This window comes from Aplysia californica, unplaced genomic scaffold, assembly GCF_000002075.1.
Source record: "Aplysia californica isolate F4 #8 unplaced genomic scaffold, AplCal3.0 scaffold00855, whole genome shotgun sequence".
NCBI classification, from domain to species: domain Eukaryota; kingdom Metazoa; phylum Mollusca; class Gastropoda; order Aplysiida; family Aplysiidae; genus Aplysia; species Aplysia californica.
The window spans coordinates 141,484-149,360 of record NW_004798125.1 but is presented as its reverse complement, the minus strand read 5'-3'; positions in this window follow the sequence as shown (position 1 = coordinate 149,360).

The window sequence follows — 7,877 nt, the reverse complement described above, 5'->3', positions numbered from 1 at the left end:
CTGATGAATCAGCCCATGTAGGCCTACAATTTACAATTCTACTGTGCATAAGAATAGGTTATTGTCCCCCCTTTGACAATGGCCTAAAGACACTTCAGTCAGCACAGCCCTGGGGGGGATGACAGATGTTTGACAGGAAAGAAGAAGCAAACCACAACAGAACATTCACCAACCATCCACACTGATGAGTGATAGACAGTCAGACAAACAGAATGACAGGCAAAACATAAAGAATGAGAAGAAGCAGGACCTACCAGTGTCACCCTCTCATACAATGGCAAAGCGTGCCATACTCAGAAGTAGAAGTAGAAGTTGCTACAGCCACAGATAAAGAGTGGGTGGTCAGCAGGTGCTCTGGTGTGGTTTGCTTCTTCTTTCCTATCAAAAATCTATCATCTTTATAATCTTTATCTTCCCTATTTATCTTTTGTGTTAGTTACTCTCTTGTAACACCTCTAATCTTCAGCACTTATATGACCTTACTGTGTTGCAAGTGCTGCAAAACTCTTAACTAAAACTAAAACAGATAAAAACTACAAATTCACAAAACTCTCCAACAACTGGTCATTGATGGTCACACCCGGGGTGTGTTTTATTGGCGTAAGTCTCACACAGTAGTCACAGCCAGGTGTATTATTATTTTTTATTTTATTTAGTAAGGCTTTACGGCGCTCGCAACTGCATAAGGTCATATGAGCGCCAAGGGCTGGATGTCAACAGAGAAGTCTTTACAGGGAATCAGGCTTACTCTGCTCACCTCTCTAGCCTCAACAGCACAAAGTCTGCTTCGACTATCAAGGCACCCCGGAAATAGCGGGTCACAAGAGAGTGACAAACATACAAAAGAAGTAGAGGAAAATGGCGATTGTAAGGATGATGAAAGAAAAAACAGCTGTTCCCGTTGTCGTTCAGGCACAGTTATGAGCGTGGCATTGTGGAATCGGCCTATTTACAATTCTACTGTGCGTAAGACTAAGAACGAGAAATGTCCCACCTTTGGGAATACCCTAAAGACACGTCAGTCAGTAGCACCGCCCCGGGGGGTTAAACACAGAAGTAGAAGATGCTGCAGCCACAGAAAAAGACAATAAATTCATGAAAAAAACTCCAACAACAGGTCATTGAAGGTCACATCCGGGGTGTGTTTTATTGGCGTAAGTCACACACAGTAGTCACAGCTGCCACTGCAAACGTCATAGTACAGTAGAACTTAATATTATAGAATCATACCTGGAGGTGCACCATTAGGACATGCTGTCCTGTCATATCATTCAGCTAACATACAGAATTCATTATGTACTCAAGACGTCATTTGGCTACAGACAGAATACACATACTTATGACGACGTCATTCAGCTACATACAGAATTCGTGTACTCTTGAGGTCATTCAGAAACACACAGAATACATGTACTTATGACCTCATTTTGCTACATATATAACACATGTACTAAAGACCTCATTCAGATACATACAGAATACATGTACTCAAAAAGCAGAAGCATAAACAAGTTCGATGATTCAGTTACATACACAAACCATGTACTCATGATGTCATTCACCTACAAAAAAGATACATATGTTCTGTACTCATAATGTCATACAGATGCACACATTATAATACATGTACTCAAAAGCAAAAGCATAAACAAATTCGATGATTCCGTGTCATACATAAACATGTACTTCATTCAGCTACATACAGAATACACATACTTATGATGACGTCATTCAGGTACATACATATTTACAAGCACTCAAGACCTACCTCATTCAGCTACATACATGATATATGTACTCAAAAGCAGAAGCATAAAAAAGTTCGCCGATCCAGCTACATACAGAATACATGTACCAATGGCCTCGTTCAGCTACATACAGAATACATGTAGGCCTACTCATGATGTCATTCAGCTACATACAGAATTCAGTTACTTAAAAGCAGAGGCGTAAACAAGTTCTATGATTCAGCAACACACAATGTCATGCTTATCGTGAGGTAGCAAAACAAGAACATGTTTGAATATGATACAGTAACCCAGTTATACACACAACATTTGTTTTAGTTGAGGTTTTACGGCGCTCGCAACACACACAACATTTGTTTTAGTAGAGGTTTTACGGCGCTCGCAACACACACAACATTTGTTTTAGTTTGTTTCAATAGAGGTTTTACGGCGCTCGCAACAAACACAACATCATACCTGCTGTGCGGAGGTAGAAGTCTACTTGAAGTCATGAGCATATCTCGTGACATCTTTCAGTTGCGTACATAACACATGTACACAGAACGTAAAAGCTAGCAAAAAATGTTAACAGGTTCGATGTTTCAGCTACATTATGTAGCTGAAACATCGAACCTGTTAACATTTTTTGTAGTACATACAGCGTCATGCTTATCGTGAGGAAGCAAAACAAGAACAAGTTTGAATATGATGTAACCCAGTTACACACACAACATTATATTTGCTGCGAGGTAGAAGTCCACTAGAAGCTATGAACATATCTCGAGGCATCTTTCAGCTATGTACATAACACATGTACACATCACGTAAAAGCTAGCAAAAAATGTTAACAGGTTCGATGTTTCAGCTGCACACAGTGCCATGCATGTCATCACTGTCGTAAGTAATTTACTGACGTCCAAATTTTTAGAATTTTTAAAAATTTACACCTCTACTTTACTTTTCCGATCCAGCAGTAATTTGAGTTTTAGCCCTTCGGCCTGATTTTTACACCTCAAAGCTCTAAAGATGCACCCTTTCAACATCGCCAAAATACAGTTTAAAGTTATGGTTGAGGTTTGGTTTTTTGTTTTGTTTTTATAGTAGAGGGTTTTACTGCGCTCGCAACAGCATAAGGTCATATGAGCGCAGGTTGAGGTTAACAATTTTCTTGCGTTTTACGATTCCTGATAGGATCAACACAATAATAAGAACTAGGTTTTTTTTTGTCTCAGGTGTAAAAAGTACCCAAAGGGACTTAGATGGATTGCCTGCGACACCGACAATTTGGTGAGGTACAAAGCATGAACACGTTTGGATATAACACCGTTCATCTAATACATGTACGTATACATCCATATTTTGTGAAAGCGCAAACACACTTGATGGATTCATCATACAGCAGCACACAACGTCATGCAAATATGGTGAATGGGGTGCCAAGCACACACATACGTCCGAATACAGCTAGGCCTACATACATAATACACACATAATGTACTCATGTCGTAAAAGCAGAAATGTAAACACGTTTGGTGATTCAGCTACACACAATGCCATGCAAGTGGTGAACTTTAAAGTTAAAGCACGAACATGTTTGAATATGACTATGTCATTCACAGTTACAAACAGCATTATATACCTGCTGTGAGGTAGAAGCCTACTTGATAGATGGTTTGCATACATACAAATACATGTTGTGAAAGCACAAATATATTGGTGAATTCAACTACATACATACATACCTACATACATACATACATACATACATTCATACATACATACATACATACATACATACACACAAAAGTTGTGAAAGCACAAACATATTCGATGAATTCAGCTACAAACATACAAATGATGTTAAAGAACAAACATATTCGATAGATTCAGCTACATACATACATACATACATACATACATACATACATACATACATACATACATACACACATACATGTACACATGTTGTGAAAGCACAAACATATTCGATGGATTCAGCAACATACATACAAATGTTGCGACAGCACATGTCACAAATATACTCGATGGATTCAGCTACATACACGATACAAATGTTGTGACAGCACATGTCACAAATATACTCGATGGATTCAGCTACATACATACAAATGTCGTGACAGCACATGTCACAAATATACTCAATGGATTCAGCTACATACATACAAATGTCGTGACAGCACATGTCTCAAACATATTCGATGGACTCAGCTACATACATACAAATGTTGCGACAGCACATGTCACAAATATACTCGATGGATTCAGCTACATACACGATACAAATGTTGTGACAGCACATGTCACAAATATACTCGATGGATTCAGCTACATACATACAAATGTCGTGACAGCACATGTCTCAAACATATTCGATGGACTCAGCTACATACATACAAATGTTGCGACAGCACATGTCACAAACATATTCGATGGATTCAGCTACATACAACTTCACTCAGTCCTCACCAGATGCCAGTCTGGCTGACATCACAGAGGCATATTTAGCTCAACACACACACACACACACACACACACACACAACACACACACAGAATTAGGGCCATTCCAGGAAAAGTGACACGCATAACTTGGAGATGATCACCCAACTGAACAAATTCTAAGCAATGATACAGGTATTGGTTGTTTTTTCTTTGGGGGGGGGGGGGGTAGTTGTTGTTTTTTTCTTTCTTTTTGGTTAAATGCAACTTTCCTCTCACAAAATAAAATGAAAAATGGTTTTATTATTGTGGTGTCGGTGGCCTAGTGGTTAGGCGACCGGACTCATAATCGCGAGGTTGCGAGTTCGGGTTTTCGAGCCGCGGACCAGACGTTGTGTCCTTGGGAAATGCATTTTACACAAAGACTTCACCCTGGTGGGAATGGCTACCCGGCCATAGACAGTGAAAGATCTTTTCAGAATGTTAGTGTTTTAGCGCCTATAAATGGCTGCTTGCACAGTATGCTTCCTAGGAAGTTGAGGTTGTCTCAGACTGAGAATGCTCTTATGTCTGCTGGGGTAATAGTATATATTGTGAAGCGCATAGAGCTTGCCGTTGAGCAGAGATTTGGGGGGGGGATTTTTTTTTTATAGTAGAGGGTTTTATGGCGCTCGCAACTGCATATGAGCACCAAGGGGTGGGTGTCAACAGAGAAGTCTTTACAGGGAATCAGACTTAAACTGCTCACCTCTCAAGCTTCAACAGCGCAAGGTCTGCTTCGACTACCAAGGCACCCCAAAATAGCAGGTCACAAGAAAGTGACAAACATACAAAAGTAGAGGAAAATGACAATAGTAAGGATCTGGAAAGAAAAAGTAGCAGTTCCCTGTTGTAGATCAGGCACAGTTATGAGCGTGACATGAGTCAGCCCATTTACAATTCTACTATGCTTGAACGAGAAATTTCCCCCCTTTGGAAATGGCCTAAAGACACTTCAGTCAGTGGCACTGCCCTGGGGGGTAGCGGAGATTTGCGCTATACAAAAGCTATCTATTATCTATTATTATTTCAGCAGGTTATTATCCCTGCGCTATGTGTGGCACTTTTCATTGACATTTTCTTCCTTGTTTTTGATTAGATGCAACTTTTGTCTAGCAAAATAAAATGATGAATGGATCTATTAATCATTTCTTACATTTAATTTTTTTTTCAGAAGGATATCACCCTTGTGCTATGTGACTATGTGTGTTACCTTTCATAGACATTTTCTTTTTTCTTTCTTTTTTTCGTGTTAGATGCATTCATCATTTTATTTTGCTGGAGAAAAGTTGCACCTAACAAGAAAAAAAAAAAAAAGAAAAAAATGAAGAATGGCTCTATCATTTATGATTTATTAAATTGTTTTTTCAACAGGCTATCATACCTGAGTTACCTGCGTCACTTTTCATGGAATAGCCCATTTTAACTATGTAGATCTACTCACTCTGAAGTACATGTGCATGGATAAAGTAGAACGGTTAAGGGAGATCATCACAATGAACAAACGGGTTGTCGTAAAGCAGAGGTACCATAGGCTGACTGGTTTTGCATATGAGAGGAAGACTCTGTTTTAGTAAGAGTTTTACGGCACTTGCAACACAATAAGGCCATAAAAGTGCCAAAGACTAGAGGTGTTACAAAAGAGTAACAAACGCAAAAAAGGAGGAGAGATAAGGACGATAGATGTTTGATAGTAAAGAAGGAGCAAACCACACCAGAGCACCCGCCAACCACCAACTGAGAGAAAGACGGAGCAAGCATACCACGTGCAGCTCTTCCACATCATCATGGGACTCACGTGTATGTATGTGCGCACTTACGCACGCAGACACACACACTTACATATGCACTCACGCATGCACATACACACATACATATGAGAGGAAGACTGAGCAAGCATGCCACACACAGGTCTTCCATGGCAGTAGGTTCTATCATCACGGGATACATGTGTATGTACGTGCACATTCACGCACACGCAGAATCACATTCACACTTACACATGCACTCACGCACATGCAGACACACATACACACTTACACACACACACAGGTACTCACGCACACGCAGACACACATACACACTTACACATGCACTCACGCACACACAGACACACATACACACTTACACATGCACTCACGCGCACGCAGACACACATACACACTTACACATGCACTCACGCACACTTACACATGCACTCACGCAAGCACACATACACACGGACTTACATATGTTCACACACACTCATTTACACATACACTCATGCACGTACATACACTCACAAGTACTCAAACATGATACACATACACACATGAAAGCCCACTCACAAACACTCACACAATGCGCGTACTCACACACATACAAAGACATACTCAAAGCACACATAAATACCCACACTGCACCCACATATATATATACACAAGCATAAATAGTTAGGTCACCAAAGAATTTACAGAAATGAAGCGAGCTGCAATCAGTCCACACAAGATCGAACAAAGGTAATGAAACAATCTCTTGAGTCTGAAATCTTTCACCAACTCTCCGAACCTGCTGCCACTTTCTCTCACTCTCCTCTCCTTCCAACCAAAGACAGTCACACACAAGAAAAAAAGCACACAAGGAAAAAAGCACAAGGATTCCTCGGCTTAGGTCTTCGTCATCAATGGGAGGTGAATATTTCACAGATAAAGTACAGCTTCTTCATTGTTGTTTGTCCAAAGTTAACACTAATAACACGAGATAAAAACAAAAGGCTGTCTCATCTTTTCAGGGATTTGCACACCAGTCTAAAAGTTGGATGACCAACAGAATCTAAAATCGCTGTCAGAAAACATTGCACTAAGGAGGCAGGGTGGTGTCACGGTCTTAAAATGACCAATTAGTAGGCTATTTTACTGTAAATCATTTATTCTAGTAAGTGATCCTGTGCATGCATGCACCCAAAGAGCAGCTTCTAATTTAGGGCCTGAATAAAGAAACTTTATTTACTACAGGATCAAGATTTAAAAATAAATATTCTTGCCTTGATTGGTTACTGGCCTATAGGAGTACCACGCAAAGTTATATGGTTGTTTTTAAGGACAAGCGGGCCAACCCAGATTTCGGGGTTTTCCAAAAATCTTGACCTACATCAAAAGTGGGTTTTGCACTACCTGTAAGAGAAGTTTGGTTTCATTGCTGTGTATATTTGTTTTGTTATAAGAGAAAACTCTCCTTGTCTTTTAAAAAAACTGAACACGAGGCAAAAACTTTACCTTCCACTTTCTTAAAACAGCATTTTTCGGGATAACCCCCGGTGCTTAAAAGCGCCCATATGTGCCTTTGAAACTAATAAATAAATGATGTAGAGCCTTTTTACCGGGGACAGACAAAAATGAACAAACAACAGACTAATTAACAAACAATAGGCTAATGAGTAAACAACAGGCTAATGAACACAAAGGATAAATTATAATGCCCGGGAATCCCAAGTTACTTCACACACATTTCTCCCTCTTCCTAGTGTATTTCCCTCTCTCTTACACTTAAACACACTCTCTTCCTAGTGTATTTCCCTCTCTCTTACACTTAAACACACTCTCTTCCTAGTGTATTTCCCTCTCTCTCACACTTAAACACACTCTCTTCCTAGTGTATTTCCCTCTCTCACACT